Below are 18,980 nucleotides of genomic sequence, written 5' to 3' on the forward strand. Positions count from 1 at the left end.
AGTTACGGGTGGTGAGATGCTGGAATTTTACATTGGCACCAAAAGTGTGGTGACACTTACAGGCTACCCCCAGGGCAGTCCTCAGACTGTGATGGCCATCGATGCAAAATGACGTTTCACTGCACGGTTTGATGTACATCCGACAAATAAAGCTAATGTTTAATCTTTAGCTTAACATCTGTTAGAGCAGGAATGTTAGAAGCTGTAATTAATAACTTTAAAGCAGGGCTAAGGTAATCTGTGGTTTTGTGAAAAAGAATCACGTTTAAACAATTCACCAGAGCCCTTTGAAGGAGTAAAGTGTAAATGAAATGGTGGATTCGCTATGCTTACATCTCCTCAAGGCATTTTGTGAGGTGCACGATCATAAGGAAGTAAATGCTTGCAGTGCACAGTAAATTACTGGCATGGATTAAACATTGGCCGGCTAACAGAAAACAAGTCAAAAGCAGAATGTAGATCCGGAATTCCTTGAAAGTGGCGTCACAGGTAGATAGGGTCTTAAAAAGAGCTTTTGGCACATTGGCCTTCATAAATCAAAGTACTGAATACAGAAGTTGGGATGTTATTTTGAAGTTGTACAGGACATTGGTGAAGCCTAATATGGAGTACTACATGCAGTTTTGGTTATCTAACTAGTGGAAAGATGTCAATAAGATTGAAAGAGTACAGAGATAACTTACAAGGATGAAGCTGGGACTTGAGGGCCTGAGTTATAAAGAAGGTTGAATAGGTTAGGAATTTATTCCTAAGTATAGGAAATTTAATAATGGTATACAAAAATTATGAAGGGTTCAGATAATTTTAAGCAAGCAAGCTTTTTCCACCGAGGTTGGGTGAGATTAGAACTAGAGGTAGTGGGTTAAGGGTGAAAGGTGAAAAGTTTAAGGGGAACATGAGGGGAAACTTCTTCACTCAGAGGGTGGTGAGAGTCTGGAATGAGCTGCCAGTGCAAGTGATGGATGCGGGTTTGATTTCAATGTTTAAGACAAGTTTGGAGAGGTATGTGGGTGGTAAAGGTATGGAGGGCTATGGTCCAGGTGCAGGCTCGATGGGACTAGGTCAATGGTTCAATACAGACTCAGATGGCCTCCAAGAGGACCACATGCTTATCATAGTTTGGAGGCTTGTGTGCCTCAAATGAATGGAGTCAGGGCATTATCCTTTGGTTCTTGGTAGAATCATCCATGCCAAACAGGTCAGAGGGTATTGACCAGACTAAGAGTGGTCCACAGATCCTCCAGATTTAACCCTGACTGGTCAAACAAAACTGTTTCGGAAACAGCAATGAAGAATATTTTCTTACCTGCCTATCTCCTCCCTCTGATGCTCTTACCCCTTTTCTTTCTTCCATGGACTTCTGTCCTGTCCTATCAGATTCCCCCTTCTCCAGCTCAGTACCTCTTTCACCAATCAACTTCCCAGCTCTTTACTTCCACCTTTCCCGGTTTCACCTATCACCTTGTGTTTGATCCACCTTCTAACTCTGACATCTCATCTTTTTTTCCCAGTCCTGATGACGGGTCTGGGCCCGAAATTTTGACTGTATTCTTCTCCATAGATGCTGCCTGGCCACTAGCATTTTCTGGGTGTTGCCTGGATTTCCAGCATCTGCAGATTTTCTCGTTTATGAAGATCGACATCTGTGTGCGACAATATTCCTGAGCCTCTACCTGGGACGTGCATGACTGACAATATTGAAAACTGAGAGGAAACTATTGAGACGATGAAGGAAGCCCTGCACACCGCCAGAGATGGAGGACCTTCATTGCTGCCAGCGGTGTAATGGGGAGAGGAAGGTAGACCAGATGGGCCACAGGACCTGTATCTGTTCTGTAGTGTTCTCTATGACTCGATGTCTCTGTGAATCGATGTCTGTCTGTCTCTGTTTTTGAAGTAGTAAACCTGAGGAGATCATCCCCTCATTGAGCAGATGCAATAAGTGAAATGTCCCAGACATCAGTCAGCAAACACTCTAGCTACATTTCAGTCCATAAGACCATAAGACACAGAAACAGAATTAAGCCATCCGGCCCATCGAGTCTTCTCTACCATTCAATCAATCATGGCTGATCCTCTATTTCCCACCTCCTCAACCCCATTTCCCGGATTCTCCCCATAATCTTTGATGCCGTGTCCAATCAAGAACCTATCAATCTCTGCCTTAAATACACCCCATGACCTGGCCTCCACAGCTGCAAGTGGCAACAAATTCACCACCCTCTGGCTAAAGAAATTTCTCTGCATCTCTGTTTTGAAGGCACACCCCCCCCCTCCCATCCTGAGGCTGTGCCCTCTTGTCCTAGACTCTCCCACCGTGGGAAACATCCTTTCCACATCAACTCTGTCCAGGCCTTTCAACATTTGAAAGGTTTCATCCTTTTGAATTCCAGGAAGTACAGACCCAGAACCATGAAACGTTCCTCGTATGATAACCCTTTCATTCCTGGAATCTTCCTTGTGAACCTCCTCTGGACCCTCTCCAATCCCAGGACATCTTTTCTAAGATAAGTGGCCTAAAACTGTTCACAATACTCAAGGTGAAGCCTCACCAGCATCACATCCCTGCTCTTGTATTCTAACCCTCTTAAAAAATGAATGCTAACATTGCATTTGCCTTGCTCACCAGCAACTCAAGCTGCAAGTTAACCTTCAGGGTGCTCTGCACAAGGACTCCCAAGTCCCTCTGCATCTCAGATTCTTGGATTTTCTTCCCATTTTGAAAATAGCCTGCACATTTATTTCTACTACCAAAGTGCATGACTATGCATTCTCTAACATTGTATTTCATTTCCCAGTCTCTTGCCCATTCTTCTATCTGTCCACGACTTTCTGCATCCTACTTGTTTCCTCACACTACCTGCCCTCCCACCAACCTTTGTCTCATCTGCAAACTTGGCAACAAAGCCATCTATCCCATCATCTAAATTATTTATATACAGCATAAAAAGAAGTGGCCCCAACACCGACACCTGTGGAACACCACTAGTCACTGGCAGCCAACCAGAAAAGGATCCTTCTATTCTCACTCACTGTCTCCTACCAATCAGCCAATGCTCTAACCATGTTAGTAACTTTCCTGTAATTTCATGGGCTCTTAACTTGGTAAGCAGCCTCATGTGTGGCATCTTCTCAAAGGGCTTTTGAAAGTCCAAATATACAACATCCACCGCATCCCCTTTATCTATCCGACTTGTAATCTCCTCAAAGAATTCCAACAGGTTCGTCAGGCAGAATTTTCCCTGAAGGAAACCATGCTGACTTTGTACTATCTTGTCCTGTGTCACCAAGTACTCCATCACCTCATCCTTAACAATTTACTCTAACATCTTCCCAACCACTGATGTCAGGCTATCTGGTCTATAATTTCCTTTCCTCCTTTCTTAAAGAATGGAGTGATATTTGCAATTTTCCAGTCCTCTGGCACCATGCCAGAGTCCAATGATTTTTGAAAGATAATTTCTTTCAAAGATTTGAAAGATCTTCTTCCTGACGAAGGGTCTCGGCCCGAAACGTCGACAATGCTTCTCCTTATAGATGCTGCCTGGCCTGCTGTGTTCCACCAGCATTTTGTGTGTGTTGTTTGAATTTCCAGCATCTGCAGATTTCCTCATGTCGACGTTTAAAAATAGGAATCACAGGTTTAAGATTGAGACGATTATTTTCTCTCTTAAATCATTGTTAGACTTTGGAATTCTCTTCTGGAAAGGCTGGCGGAAGCTAGATCTTACACTTTGTGCAAAAGTAAACAGATTGTTGAAAAGAAGAGTGTTGAGAGACGGATTCAATAGTTCAGGTCACAGTCAGATCAGCTGTACTTTTATTAAATAACATAGCTGCCTCAAGGAACCTTATGGCCCCTGCCTGCCATTCCTAATCTGTGTTTTTAAAAGGGATTATCACTGGGTTGAAAGGGACTATCACTGGATCTTAAAAGTGCTACCCTCTGATTTGAGTAAAGCAACAATCCCGGGATTTGAAAAGGAATATTGTTTTACCTTGTACTACCTCGATGCACAGTGTAATGACCTGATCTTCATCTTATCTTGCTACATGAGACAATCATGAGAGAGAGGGAGAAGGGGGGAGAGAAGGGGGAGAGAGGGGGGGAGAGAGGGGAGAGGGGGGGGAGAGAGGGGGGGAGAGAGGGGGGGAGAGAGGGGGGGAGAGAGGGGGGAGAGAGGGGGGAGAGAGGGGGGGGAGAGAGGGGGGAGAGAGGGGGGAGAGAGGGGCAGAGGGGGGAGAAAGAGAGAAGGGGCATGTGAGGGTGAGGGGCACGTGGGTGAGGGAATGAGGGCGGTGGTGCGAGCCTGAGGGAGCGAGGGTGGGGGCACGTGCGTGAGAGAGACAGACAGACAGAGAGAGTGAGGGAGACCATTGTTGATTTTGCTCTCTCTGCAGCTGCTGTTGGGCTCCTTGAGTATTTGCACTGTTTTTCTATGTTCATTACAGTAACTTGCTTGACCCTACTCTGGGCTAGCATCTTAATTGGCCAGATCATCAATTACTGTTCCCAACTCTCCTAATCAATCCAGGCCCCTCATTGCTAATCATGGCCTGGCCTCTTCCATCCAATCAGTGACTTCCCATTCCCTGGCTCCTGAGCAGGTCAGTCGAGGTGCTGGTAATCACTGAGGCCGGCTTATCACCACTAACCAAGGAGTCTAAACAGGCTCTTTCTGTTCACTGCCACTCCCTCCCAACTCTTGCCCAGAACCTCTGACTTCTGCCCTCTCTTTCCCTGACATTTTGAACCTGAGGCTTTTTCTCCTGAGGTTGGGTGGATTTACAACCAGAGGTCATGGGTTAAGGGTGAAAGGCGAAATGTTTAAGGGGAACATGAGGGGAATGTCTTCAGTCAGAGGTGGAGTGAGAGTGGAATGAGCTGCTAGCAGAAGTGGTGAATGCGGTTTCGATTTCAATTTGGAGGGTGATGGCCCAGGTATTAAGTAGAATAACATTTTGACACAGACTATACAGGCCAAAGGGCCTGTTTTGGTACTGTAGTACTCATGGCTCAGCCTCAGACCCATAAGACATAGGAGCAGAATCAGGCCATTTGGCCCATCGAGTCTCCTGCCAGAGCCTGCTTTTCCTCGTACACGCCAACAAGTTTTACAACACGTCGGTGGTTCTCATTCGGATACATTAATCCCTGAGAAGGCTAGAGGGAGAGTTAGGGAGAGAGAGAAGTAGAGAGAGATGGAGGGGAGAGGGGAGTGGGAGGAGGAGGCAGAGAGAGAATGAGCTGGAGAGATAGAGGGAAGAGAGAGTAAGAGGGAGAGGAAAAGAGAAAAGTGGAGAGGGAGATGGAGAGAGGGAGGGGAGAGAGAAAGTGAGATGAAAGAGTTAAGGCATATTTATTATGAAGAAATACATACAACAGCAATTAGCAACTGTGTTACAGTCATAATAAATCCCCTAAGCGTGGTCAAAACTCCTCTCTTGTGGTAGGATTACATTTCTTAAATCAGAGAATGATATGTGTAGATTTGTTGATGGAAAAATTAGTTTACAAACAAAAATCGTGGAGCCATGTGAACCATTGCCTAAATATGTGCCTGCGCACGCTCTCACTCAGATACAGGAATGCTCACTCACGCACACACGTGTTAGCATCCACCCAGACATACAAACAAGTATAAACATTGCTACAGTCCTCTGACAGTTTACCGAGAAAGCTGAGAAAGGTAATGCTAAAGTTAGTGACGGTTTTGTTAGAGTAAGGGATCAGTCACCAGGCGGACAGCAACAGTCTTCATGACCTCATTTTCAGAATCAATCAGGTTTAATCACTGGCATGTGTTCACAAGGTTCTCGACGATGATTTCGGGAATGAAGGAATTAGCATATGAGGAGCACTTGGCAGCTTTGGTCCTGAACTTACTGGAATTTAGAAGAATGGGGGGGGGGGGGGGAATCTCACTGAAACTTACTGAATGTTGAAAGGATGAGATAGGGTGGATGTGGAGAGGATGTTTCTTATGGTGGGGTATCCAGAACTAAAGGGCACAGTCTCAGAACTGAGGGGTAACCCTTTAGAACAGAGCTAAGGAGGAATTTTTTTAGCCAGAGAGTGGTGAAGCTGTGGAATGCTCTGCTACAGACTGCGTGGAGGCCAAGTTCGTGTGTATATTTAAGGCAGAAGTTGATAGTTTTGTGATCAGTCAGAGCATCAAAGGATATGGCGAGAAGGCAGGTGTATGGGGTTGAGTAGGATCCGGGATCAGCCATGATGGAATGGCAGAGCAGACTCGATGGGCTGAATGGCCTAATTCTGCTCCTATGTCTTGCGGTCTCATGTTGTGAAATTTGTTGTTATGTGGCAAAGGTACAATGCGATACATGGTAATAAAAACTGTAAATGATGGTAGTACATAGATTTTTAAAAGTTAAATAAGTAATGCAAAAAGGGGAAAGCGTAGTGAGGGGGTGCTCATCGACCATTTGGAAGTCGGATGGCAGAGGGGAAGCTGCTCCTGAATGGCTCGCATTTTACTGCTACCATTGGTAATGTGTGTGCGCTCAGGAATGCCTGCTGCTTTAAGAGCGGGAATTGAAGCGACAGAAAGCAAATACAGCTGCTCGGGTTAAACAGGAGCGGATTAGGTTCCTCAGCACCGACACATCAGACCCGTAATTGAAATCACAGTCCTGCAGCGAAATAGCCAGCGTCCCAAGTTGCTCCATAACAAAACGCTGCTGGGCGATTAGGTTCAAAATTGAAAGTAAATTGATTTCCCAAGTACCTGCTGTCCACGTCACCATGTATATTGTCCAGCAGCACTCACACCTACGGTGCTGAAGAGCTTTGCGAGGTTGGTTATGGCCAGTGTCAATTCCTGCCTCAGCAAGGAACTGGACCCACTGCAGTTGGCCTATAAATCTACAATGGATGTGATCTCAAACCAAAGACAAACAAACAAGCAGTGTGCAAAGACGACAAACTGTGCAAGTACAGAGATAACCAGGCAATAATGAATAAATAATATTGAGAACGTGAGTTGGAGAGTGTCAAGGTGAGTCAGGTTATCCACACCCATTCAGCAGCCTGATGGTTTTAGAGTAAAAACTTTTCCTGAGCTGGTGGTGTGGGACCCGAGGCCTGTACCTTCGTCCCAATGGCAGCAGCGTGGCCCGGATGGTGGGGCTCACAGTGAGCGCTGTGCAAACGGGCAGATCGGCGACGGAGGCGCTCTGCACGCTCGGCTCCATCAGTCAGGACATCGGCTCTCGGAACTGGGACACTATGTGGAGGTTTAATAAGTCAGTGGTGAGTATTTGTAGGTCTAGGAAGCAGGAGAGATTTACCAGGACGCTCTCTGGAATAGGGGGAGTGGTTGGATCTTCATTCCCCGGAGTGCAGAATGAGGCACGACCTCGTAGGAGTTTGTGAGATCATGAGGGGTGTGGATAAGGTGGATGGTCACAGTCTCTGCCCCAGGGCTGGCGAGTCCAGAACTAAAGGGTTCAGATACAAGACAAGAGGGGAGTGATTTAAAAGAGACCTGCGCGGTAACGTCTTTATACAGAGGATAGTCAGTGAATGTCATGAGCTGCCGTGGAAGTGGTCGAGGAGAGTACAATTACAAAACATCCCAGGTGTATGGAGGGGAGAGGCTTCGTTAGATATGTGGGTTTTGACGAAAGGGAACATGGTCGGTGTCACTCAGCACCTTAGTGCAAGGGAGGTTATTAGGTGCGTCAAAAATCAAAGCGAAAAAGTGAAGAGGAAACTTAATATTTACTAAAAGCTATCTACCAGAGAACACACTAACAGCTCTGTAATACTTTTCTTAGCTAAGAACTCCTGGCAGCCCCTACCTCTCTCTCTCTCCTACTGGGATCGATGAGCTCCCTTTTATTCATCACCAGGACATGCCTTTTAAATAGTTAACTAAAGGCGACACGTGAATGAGAATATGATGCACCCCAGAATGTAGTCACAATCATATTACAAAGTAAACAGAAGTATCGAACTTAAACACAGTATACAGACAACGTATACCCATTTACATATCGTCATTACTAAAGGAATGGAATATTCCACCGTGTATGGCGGTTAAGGAAGGACATCCTGGCTGTAGAGGAAGTGCAGCGTAGATTCACGAGGTTAATTCCTGGGATGTCCGGACTGTCTTATGCAGAGAGGTTAGAGAGACTGGGCTTGTACACGCTGGAATTAAGGAGATTGAGAGGGGATCTGATTGCAACATATAAGATTATTAAGGGATTGGACAAGATAGAGGCAGGAAATATGTTCCAGATGCTGGGAGAGTCCAGTACCAGAGGGCATGGTTTGAGAATAAGGGGTAGGTCATTTAGGACAGAGTTAAGGAAAAACCTTCTTCTCCCAGAGAGTTGTGGGGGTCTGGAATGCACTGCCTCGGAAGGCAGTGGAGGCCAATTCTCTGGATGCTTTCAAGAAGGAGCTAGATAGGTATCCTATGGATAGGGGAATCAAGGGATATGGGGACAAGGCAGGAACCGGGTATTGATAGTAATTGATCAGCCATGATCTCAAAATGGCGGTGCAGGCTTGAAGGGCCGAACGGTCTACTTCTGCGCCTATTGTCTATTGTCTATTGAAAGGCACCACAAAGCCAACCCGAGCCCATCAGCTCGGCTCAGGTCCCAGAAATGAGAATATACCAGCGGCGGAAGTGTGTGCACTCAGCATAATGACAAGACAGTGTGTGCGTGTGCATTCAATGAGTGCTCACAGGCTTGGAGGGTTGGGGGCTGACGCAGGCAACTGGAACCTGCAGGGAGGATGCTGTGGATAGCATGAACTAGTTGGGCTGAAGGACCTGTTTTTGTGCTGTAGTACTCTACAACTCAAGTTGGCCAGATGTTTGGCTTCACCAAGAGGCTTTTAGTTACATCCATTAATTTAAAAACAGGAACATGCACAACTGTGCCCCATAAGAGCACTTACTCAACGAAGCACTTTATAAACACGCATCGACATTCTTTGGCTAAGGAACTAAAACTTGAACAATAATCAAATGCCTGCCATGTTCTCAGCTGTTTGTCTTTGTGTTTCACTAATTAACCCTCTCACTTAGGCACTTCAGAGTTCCCAAATGGCCAGCTGATGCCTGAGGGTAGCAATGGGAACAAATCACAGCCTGGGTGATGGACGCTGCCTTTTTGAGGCATTGCTCCTGGAAAATGCCCTGGATACTACGGGAGGCTCACGCCCATCATGGAGCCAACTGAGCTTACAACTCTTTGCAGCTCATTTTGATCCTGTGCAGTAGCCCCCGCTCCCAAGCCAGACGGCGATGCGGCAAGTTAAAATGCTCTGCACGGTACATACGTAGAAATTTGGAAGATCTTCGGTGACATACCAAATCTCCTCAAACTCCTAATGAAAGATAGAACTTCTTGCATAATTTGCTATATCAAAGTTCGAAGTGAATTTATTATCAAATTACATATATATCACCATATACAACCCGGAGATTCATTTTCTTGCAGGCATTCACAGTAGAATCAATGGAAAAACTACACACAAAGATGGACAAACAACCAATGTGCAAAAGACCACAAATTCTGCAAATAAAATGACAAAATAATAACAACAAATAAATAATATTGAGAACATGAGTCCATCGGCTCTAAAATGGAAAGAAATCTGGTGCCAGGCATCCCTGGATTTTGACGGAGGTGGATCTGAACATTATTGATATAGTCACTGCCCATCATGCCTGCTGGTGTTTAGGGTAGCAGTGAAGGTCCTCCATCTCCGTCTGTCCTTGGCCATCTTCTGTACTGTGGCCCAGGTGTGGTTCAGGGTCCTCACTTCTGTCTCTACGGTACAGCACCAATTTGTCTCTGGTCTCCCGTACTTCCTCCGCCCCTCAGAGCCTCCATCATGCCGGTACCTTCCTCTCAATTTTCACAACTACCAGCCACGCAAGTCCCAGCTGGAGACTCGGGAATACCGTCACACTCAGATGCAGAAGAATTCTTCGTTTGCTGTTTCTGTAACAGTTTTGTTTGACCAGTCAGGGCAGTGAGTTCTGAGCTAAACATTGTTGACACATCCATGAAAGTGATGTCTGTACAAATGTGGAACACTTTTAATAGCAACTGTTGGGACAGAGAGAGAGGGAAATACACTGAATTCCTCAAACTAGTGACAAGAACACACACATCCATCCAGGGAAGGCTTTTCATCCTTCCCTCTCAGCACAGTCAATTTAACGCTTAACAGAAATGCGCCCCTGACTCCTGGTCTTAATTTAAATTAAATTGCAAACATACATCACATATCATGGGCATATGTTTTATTGTAAAAGTCATGACACGTTTTGATACAACAGGGCCTGCTGTGAAATAACTAGATCAAATTTACTTGTAGCTGCCACTTCACAGGTTTAACTAATTCTCTCCTGTATTCAGAGTCCTAACGCCCAGTAACTGATCGGTTAGCTTGCTGGCTTTGTGGTGAATTCATCAATTAGATCATAAAGACCAAAAGACATTGCAGCAGACTCAGGCCATTCAGCCCATTGAGTCTGTTCCACCATTCCATCATGGCTGATTTAATAACCCTCTCAACCCAATTCTCCTGCCTTCTCCCCATGACTTTTGATGCCCTGACAACTCAAGAACCTCTTCCCGAAGTCCACAGTCAATTCCTTGGTCTTGCTGACATTGAGTGCAAGGTGGTTGTTGCAATATTACTCATCCAGCTGGTCTTTCTCTTTCTCCTCGTCGCCATCCGAGATTCTGCTAAAAACAGGCTCTCATTGTCTGATGCTTTTCTGACCTCACTACAGTGAAAGTCATTCTAATTACTGGAGGTGAGGAAGTGCTCTGACATTGGTTGTGAAAGATAGTCAAAAAAAAAGCAAGTCTACACAGTCAACACAGGGTTTATGATCATCTTGATTATCACTGAGAAGTTTTGATAGGTACATATGACCATAAAGACATATCTGGCCCATCAAGTCTGCTCCGCCATTCAATCATGGTTGATTATTTTTTACATGGTTGAGAGGTGTATGGAGGGCTGTAGTCTGAGTTTGGGACTATGGAACTAGGCAGAATAACAGTTCGGCATGGACTAGATGGGCCAAACGACCTGCTTTTGTGCTGTAGTTCTCTATGACTTGCTCCTTGTTCCCAGGATGGAGATGAAGAATACCGGAGGCCATCCTTTTCAAAGGAGAGCACAGAGCGGTGAGTGCATGGGTAGCACATGGATGAGATAAAAGTAGCGGCTACGTGGGAGGGGAGTGTTAGATTGGTCTTGATGTAGGTTAAAAGTAGGCACAACATTGTGGACCAACGAGCTCGTACTGTGCAGTTCAGTCCTATGATCTACGTTCTACACTCAGTGGCCACTTTATTAGGTACACCAGCTCGTCAATGTAAATATCTAATCAGCCAATCATGTGGCAGCAACTCAATGCGTAAAAGCATGCAGGCACGGTCAAGAGGTTCAGTTGTTCAGACCGAACATTAGAATGGGGAAGACGATGCAAGTGACTTTGAACCAACCTCCCACTGCAGTGATATTCAAACTGCTTTCAGATGTTGAGGAAGTCATGAAAAGCTTAAGAGGGTCCTCTTTTATTGGAAAGAATTGTTCCTGGATACAGTTAGAGACTGGCTGGGATCCCAGAATGAGCAGTGGAACTTCATAGGCTTGGACTTTTATGAATTGTACTGCAAAAGCTGTTCAGTTTACATCCGAGCAGGCAGTGTACACAATGGTGTGTTGTGTACACAATGGTGTGTTGTGTACACAATGGTGTGTTGTGTAATCTCCCTCATAATGGACAGCAACAAAAACCCCACGGAAGGGCACTAGTAACTGGGGTCCAATTCCTGCTTATCACCTTGTCACAGTGGAAAAGCTCTGGAGTTCCTGAGATCAATGTTCCCTCCAATTTGTAATGACCTGTGTGTACAGAAGTCTATTGCCATGCAATTTTTTGCCAGTGACAACAACATGTGCACACTGAATTAAAAAAACAGTATAAATAAGCCAGTTCTAAAATCTGCAGACAAATCATCACAAACTCCACATTGTCCACACCGTCTGCACCAGAAACTGGAAAAGGAAATGTGATCGTGTACGACCGTGAAATATACTTAACGTGCCAATGAGGTAGAGGGTGACAACCTCTTGTGCGCGGGTTAAATTACTTTGTATGCCAGTAGAAGAAGATGTGTGTGTGTGTGTGTGTGTGTGTGTGTGAGTGTGTGTGTGTGTGTGTGTGTGTGAGAGAGTGTGTGTGTGTGTGTGTGTGTGTGTGAGAGAGAGTGTGTGTGTGTGTGTGTGTGAGTGTGTGTGTGCATGTGTGTGTGTGCGTGTGTGCGCGTGCACACGTGCGCACCTTAGTGGAACACTGCCCAAGAGCAATGCCATCTGGAGGTTAGGTCATGGTAGGGACAGTGGCGGTGGCAAGGACAGGGTGGAGTGTCCAGACAAAGAGCGATCCAGCCGAGACCTCAGTGGTGGGGCCGGCGGAAGATAATGACACATCACAACGGCAGAGAAGGTGAGGGAAGGCTGCAGCAGTGAAGGGTCCCGTGCATCAGCCTCCCACATTAAAATAAGTCACCCACAGATGTTCACCATTAAGGGAAAAATCCTTTGGGAGAACATCATACACGATTCGAGTGATCACACTAAATCACATCAGAGGATCTGCCCTAGCAGCATGACACCGACTCAACTTTCACAGAACTTTGAGTAGATTTGGCATGTCACCATAAAATCTGACAAACCCCCATAGTTGCCCAGTGGAGAGGACCCTGACTGGTTGCATCACGGCCCGGTACGGAAACATCAACACCCAGGAGCAGAAATGTCTACAGAAATCCCTGCAAGGAAATGACTCTCCAAGTAACATATAGTGACGTATACATACTTTGATAATCAATCTGACTTTAAAAGGTAGGTTTTCCTCCTCAGCCCTCTGAGGGCAGGGAACAACAAGGCTGCAAGACGACATCCAAAGCTGCCGTATTTGGCGCACTTGTCTGACGCTGCAGTGATGTCAGCGGTGACTTCGACGGTGGATCACCGTCACGGATTTCTGCTGTGTTTGCCCGGGAGGGGAGGGGACCCCAAGTTCAGTCTGGGTCAGGACCGAGGTCTGGGGATGGAAGGAGTGAAGGATCAGGAGCCTGTTCTAGTATCAGGTGAGTGGAGCAGGGTGGTCATTGAAGATTAGGACAGGGATTTAACATTGAAGCCCCCCCCTATAGATTTGGAGAATGGTTGAATGGTTGGTGAGGGCAGAACTGGAACGTCATGGTGCCCCGGGATGGATGGTTGGGATGGGGTTGCATTAGCAGTATCAGAAGGTAGTGGGATGTTGATGTGGCGGGCGTAGGTGTGTAAGATGGGGGGGAGCGGGGGAATGAGGTTGGTCAGTAAGCCTGAATCTGAAACGTAAGCGAGACTTTATGTCACAGGGGTGTCAATCCAACACACTACAAGGTGAAGACCAACACTGTTTTCCCAAGGAAGATTTTGCCAGATCTGCCCCATACTACTCACTGGGGAAGATTGCACAAGGTCATAGGTTAAGGGGGAAAAAGGCTAAATATTTAAGGGGATTCCTTCACTCAGAGAATGGTGCAAGTGAGGAATGAGTTATGGTGGAGACGGGGTCAATTGTAGAACTTAAGATAAGCTTGGGATAAATAGACAAGAACAGTTTCTTAAGGCTGTCATGGCTGGGAGTGGTAGGAGGGATAATCTCTAACTACCTATTAAAAAACTCCCAATGGCGTGCATTTCAAATAGCCTCAACAACCAAGTCCAGCTCCTGGCCTTCACATGTGGCTTAGCTACTAAGCCTGGTGGAACCGATTCTACTGACAGGAGAAAGAGCAAAGGTGGGTCACTGGAGCCTTAAAACCAGTCGCTTCGGGCAGATGGGGCTAATCAGCCATGGTTGGCAACTCATCTAGCAGAAGGGAAATACTGATCTCAAACCTCTGCTACCTTTCGGCTATACCCACTCGTGGGGAAGAATTTGGGTGTAAACCCCGAGGGAAAAACTCTGGAACTGGAGTCCCTAAAGCAGTCCTACGTTGAGTTCAACACTGACCGGCAACTCCTGCAAAGCTGCCGGCTCCAAATTGTAATGGTCTCTGCTGTTCCTTCGGGTTTGTTAGCTGCGTGGAGAGGCGGAGCCTGCTGCACGGGCAACAGCTGACTCCCACACCAGTGGAAGAGCAGGTGACAGGTCAGACTGGGCAAGGGGCAGTCTCGGGTCACCCAGGCTCCTGGGTGGTCACTGGCCAAGCTAGGCTCTCTCTGGCTTGTGTATCATGCAGACAGCTAGGACGCAACATCCATGGTTGATCCTGACCTCCTGAGGCCTCACTCAGATAGATAAAAGCCATCTGGAGGGATGTGATCTGGGTGCAGCATTGACTAGATGGGCCAAAGGGCCCATTTCTGAGCTGTAATGCTCTATGACTCCATGACTGTCCTTTGTCCGGTATGGGACAGCCTGGATGTTCCTTCCACTTCCTGTGTGACACACAGCAGTCTAGAAATGTATTCAGTAATTTTTGAGAGACAGTGCAGAATAGGACTTTCGAGCCACACTAGCCGGTAATCACGGGACAATTTGCAATGACCAGTTAACCTACCAGCCGGTAGGTCTTTGAACTGTGGAAGGAAACCAGAGCACCCGGAGGAAACTCACGCAGAGAACATACAAACTCCTTACAGGAAGCCGCGGGAATCGAACACGGATCGTCAGTACCGTAAATCGTTGTGCTACCCACAATGCTATTGTGCCACCCCAAAGGCCGTCATCACCCTCCCCTTCACACACACACACAAAGCAGCTTTCACTTTCATATCAGTGAATAATACAGCACGCGCGAAGGAGCTTCCAAGTGTCGCTTATTTCAAACTGAGTAATGGGAGCCAGTAGAAGGCTCAGATGTGGTTAGGAGGGCAAGGTGCCAACATCAGGAGGGAGATGGGACAGGCAACTTTGCCAGTAGATGTCCCATCGCCAACACTCACAGCCCTCCACCACCCCCCCCCCCCCCCCCCCCCATACTGGATTCTTCAACACCTCACCCGTGCGCCAAGAGGCTGTGGTCTCGCCACAGAGCCTGGAAAGTTTCAAAGTTTCATTTGGCACCAAAGAGTCATCAGCACTTCTCCAACACAGCTACTCTTCATTACAGTATTATTGTTGGTGCAGGATTTGCTTCTGAAATGCCAGGGGAGGGCAGAGGCCACAAATGGGAATCCCACCCCTGTGGGAGAGCAGGTAACGGAACTGGGCAAGGTGTAGTGCCAGGTCACCCAGGCTCCTGGATGGTCACCGGCCAAGCTGGGCTCTGGGGCTCTTATGGCTGGTCCGGCTCAGTTACAGATGATCACGGCAAAATGGTAGTTATTGAAACCTGTCGAATATTGAAAGGTCTAGATAGAGTGGAGGTGAAGAGGATGTGTCCTACAGTGGGGGAGTCTAGGACCAGAGGTCACAGCCTCAGAAAAGGGGTAACCAATGGTTGAGGAGGAATTTCTGTAGCCAGAGGGTGGTGAATCTGTGGAATCCTTTGCCACAGGCGGCTGTGGAGGCCAGGACTTTGGGTAAATTTAAAGCAGAGGTTGATAGGTTCTTCATTAATGAGTATCAAAGGTTATGGGGAGAAGGCAGGAGAATGGTGTTGTGAGGGATAATAAATCAGCCATAATGGAATGGTGGAGCAGACTCAGCTGAGTTCTGCCCCTAAGATTTATGGTCTGATGGTCAGCAGCAACAGACACGAAATGCGGGAGGAACTCAGCAAGTCAGGCAGCATCCGTAAAGGGAAATAAGTAGTTGACTTTTCGAGATGAGACCCTTCACCGTGACTGGAAGGGAAGGTGCCAGAAGTCAGAAAAGGTGGTGGGAGGGACAGGAGTACAAACTGGCAGGAGATTGGTGGGACCTGAAGAGTGGGTGGGTGGAGCAGGTGGATTGCAGTAAGAAGCTGGTAGGTGATAGGTGGAAAAGTTAAAAAGCTGAAGGAGGAGGGATCTGATAGGAGAGGACAATGGATCATGGGAGAAAGGGAAGGAGGAAGGGAAGCAGAAGGAAGTGATAAGTAAGTCATGATTTGGGGAAGGTGAAGAGAAGGGATAAGAGGGTAAGCTAAATAGGGAATGGGTCAGGTTAGCTGAAAGAGGGTTTTATTTAATGATGACAGGAGCCTGGGTAACAGTCTGGATCTGTAACCCCCTATCTCAGTGAAGGTGACAGCGAGACCTGGGTGCGATTCACAGGGGTGGGTCTGGTAAGATACGAGAGGTACAGTGGTAAGAATCAAGGCAGATGCCACTTGGCATGTGAATGGTATGGAGTTTTCAGACACGGGGAAGAATGGTTAGGTAATTAGTTAGCTAGTTATCTATTCGGATTTATACAGTTATTATTTATAGATACTGCACTGTAACAGGCCCTACCACCTCAACGAGCCTGTGCCACCTAAATAGATCCTTGTGACCAATTAACCTCCTAACCCGTACATCTTTGGGATGTGGGAGGAAACCAGAGCACCTGGAGGAAAGCCACGCAGACACCATACAAACTCCTTTCAGACAGCGGTGGGATCTGAACCTGGGTCACCTGTACTGTAAAGCACTACACTAACCACTACACCACTGTACCGGCCCCGAATTCTTCTTTGGGATGAACCTGTTGTCACTGATTGACTGAGCTCCGAGATCTCGCACTCATTCCTCAATCACATTTTATTTGCTCGCGCCCAAGGAGAACAGCCTGACCCCTCTCACCAAATGCAAAAGTCCTCTGATGTGTCACGTCAGTGATTAGCTTTGCAAATAGCACACACAAAGGGCGGAGCAACTCCGCAGGCTTTACAAACATGACATCCTGCTGCTAAGCTCCCACTGGAGTGCTGGGACTGTACGGAATAGCGTGCCTGTACGGTGGACACACACCAAACTCACCACAGAACCTAACAGCTATTCGGGAATCGTACAGCGAGCCTGCTTTATAACCATTTAGAATCGGAACGCAGAGTTCACTACGAGTCATCAACAAATGGTGAGACGGGAGGGGTGTGTTTCCGTGGATATGGGAAAAACACGCTCAAAGTAAATCTGTTATCAAAGTACATGCATGTCACCATATACAATCCTGAGATTCATTACCTTGTGGGCATTCACACTAAACCCAACAAGCACCATGGAATAAATGGAAGACTGTACCCAACAGGCCAGTCAAACAGCCAGTGTGCAAAATAACCCTGTGAAAATAGAAAGAGGAAAAATCCATGGATAATGCAAGGATTTAGACCCAAGCAGATGGCCGTACTGATTAGGAGAGGGTGAGATGAAGAATTCTGGGTGTCAGTTTTCAAATTAACCCCAGTCAGCGGGTGCGACTGTGACTAGCACATAAATACAGAGTGGGAACGGGAAATAGGCTACTGCCACAAACCAAAAATCAGGAATTTGCTGTACATAATAGAATCTGGAATAAAGTGGGAATTTCTTAATTATTATTAATGAATCTTCTGAGCACTAAACTCACTTTCCAGTAACCCAAAGAGAAATTCCTTCCCCCACCTTCCAACTCATCTGCTTAGTATCCCCCGTGAACACACAAACTCATTCACACGACTCTGCATTCCAGGGCGGAAGACCACAGACAGTCTCGACAGGAATCCGGTTCTCCATGAATCTCACTGAAGATTTTCATTCTAATTGGCAAATTCAAAGTCCAAACTTTAAAAATTAAACTTCCCACATCTTTTTTCCAGCCAGACTTTCTCCTTCTGTAATGGATACAACCAGTCCATCACAGACGAAGCCCTCCCTACCCGGGAACACATCAGGACTGCTGTCAAAGGAAAGCAGCATCTATCGGCAGGGACAGCTTCCACCCACCTCATGCTCTCTTCTTGCTGCTGCCTTCAGGAAGGAGGTACAGGTGCCTCAGGACTCACACCACCAGGTTCAGGAATAGTTATTACCCCTTAATCATCAGACTCTTGAACCAAGGGGATAACTCCACTCAACTTCACGCCCCATCCCTGAATTGTCCCACAACTTATGGGCCCACTTTCAAGGACTATTCATCCCATTTTCTCAAAATTTATTGCTCATTTATTATTATTGTTATTATTATTACTACTTTAATTTCTTTTGTATTTGCACAGTTTGTTGTCTTTTGCACATTGGCTGTCGTCCATCCCGTTGGGAATGGCCTTTCATTAATTCTAATGCGTTTCTTGTATGTACCGAATATGTGTTGTTTCTTTCCACGCTTTGTCGTGCACTGGGCGGTAATCTTGCTGTTTCTTTAGCTCTTTTGCCTGTTTATTTTATGAGGCCGAGTTACTAGCTCAACACTCAACCCAGCACAGATGGAAAGCGTACAAGGAGCCGTCCAGATTCGAACCTAGGACTACTCACCTCAAAATCCAGCCAGCCATGTATGTCTACAAGGTAATGAATCTCAGGGTTGTATACAGTGACATACATGTACTTTGATAATAAAGTTACTTCGAACTCTGGTTTGCTGCTAACAGGGAATAGACAGTTAAATTCTTAGAATTCAAGCATTCACCGTTTCTTACAGAATAAATATTTCACGGAATGGAAATAGCTTGGAATGCACTATTTTAATCTGTGTTTTCTCAAGATACACTAAGCAGCACTACAGCCAAATATTAGCTCTAAAAGGTGGTAATGTCAAGAGATTCTGCAGCTGCTAGAAATCCAGAGTGACACACACAAACTGTCGGAGGAACTCAGCGGGCCAGGCGGCATCTCTGGAGAGCATCCTGATGAAGGATCTCAGCCCGAAACATGGCCTGTACTTTCTTCCCATTGATGCTGCCTGACCTGCTGAGTTCCTCCAGCATGTTGTGTGTGTGTTGCTCTGGATTTCCAGCGTCTGCAGAAGCTCTGGTGTTTAAGATGTAAAAATCATCGTGCGAATGCTCTGTTTCTTTGTTTTGCT

The 18,980-nt window shown here is 46.4% G+C and overlaps 1 protein-coding gene across 1 annotated transcript in view; it reads right to left on the bottom strand.

Moving 5' to 3' along the window:
• LOC140716871 (collagen alpha-1(XV) chain-like) overlaps positions 1–18,980 on the bottom strand; it is a 327,765-nt gene that overhangs the window by 282,347 nt on the left and 26,438 nt on the right. The window lies entirely within an intron of this gene.

The sequence above is a fragment of the Hemitrygon akajei genome, chromosome 1 (assembly GCF_048418815.1).
Source record: "Hemitrygon akajei chromosome 1, sHemAka1.3, whole genome shotgun sequence".
Lineage (NCBI taxonomy): Eukaryota > Metazoa > Chordata > Chondrichthyes > Myliobatiformes > Dasyatidae > Hemitrygon > Hemitrygon akajei.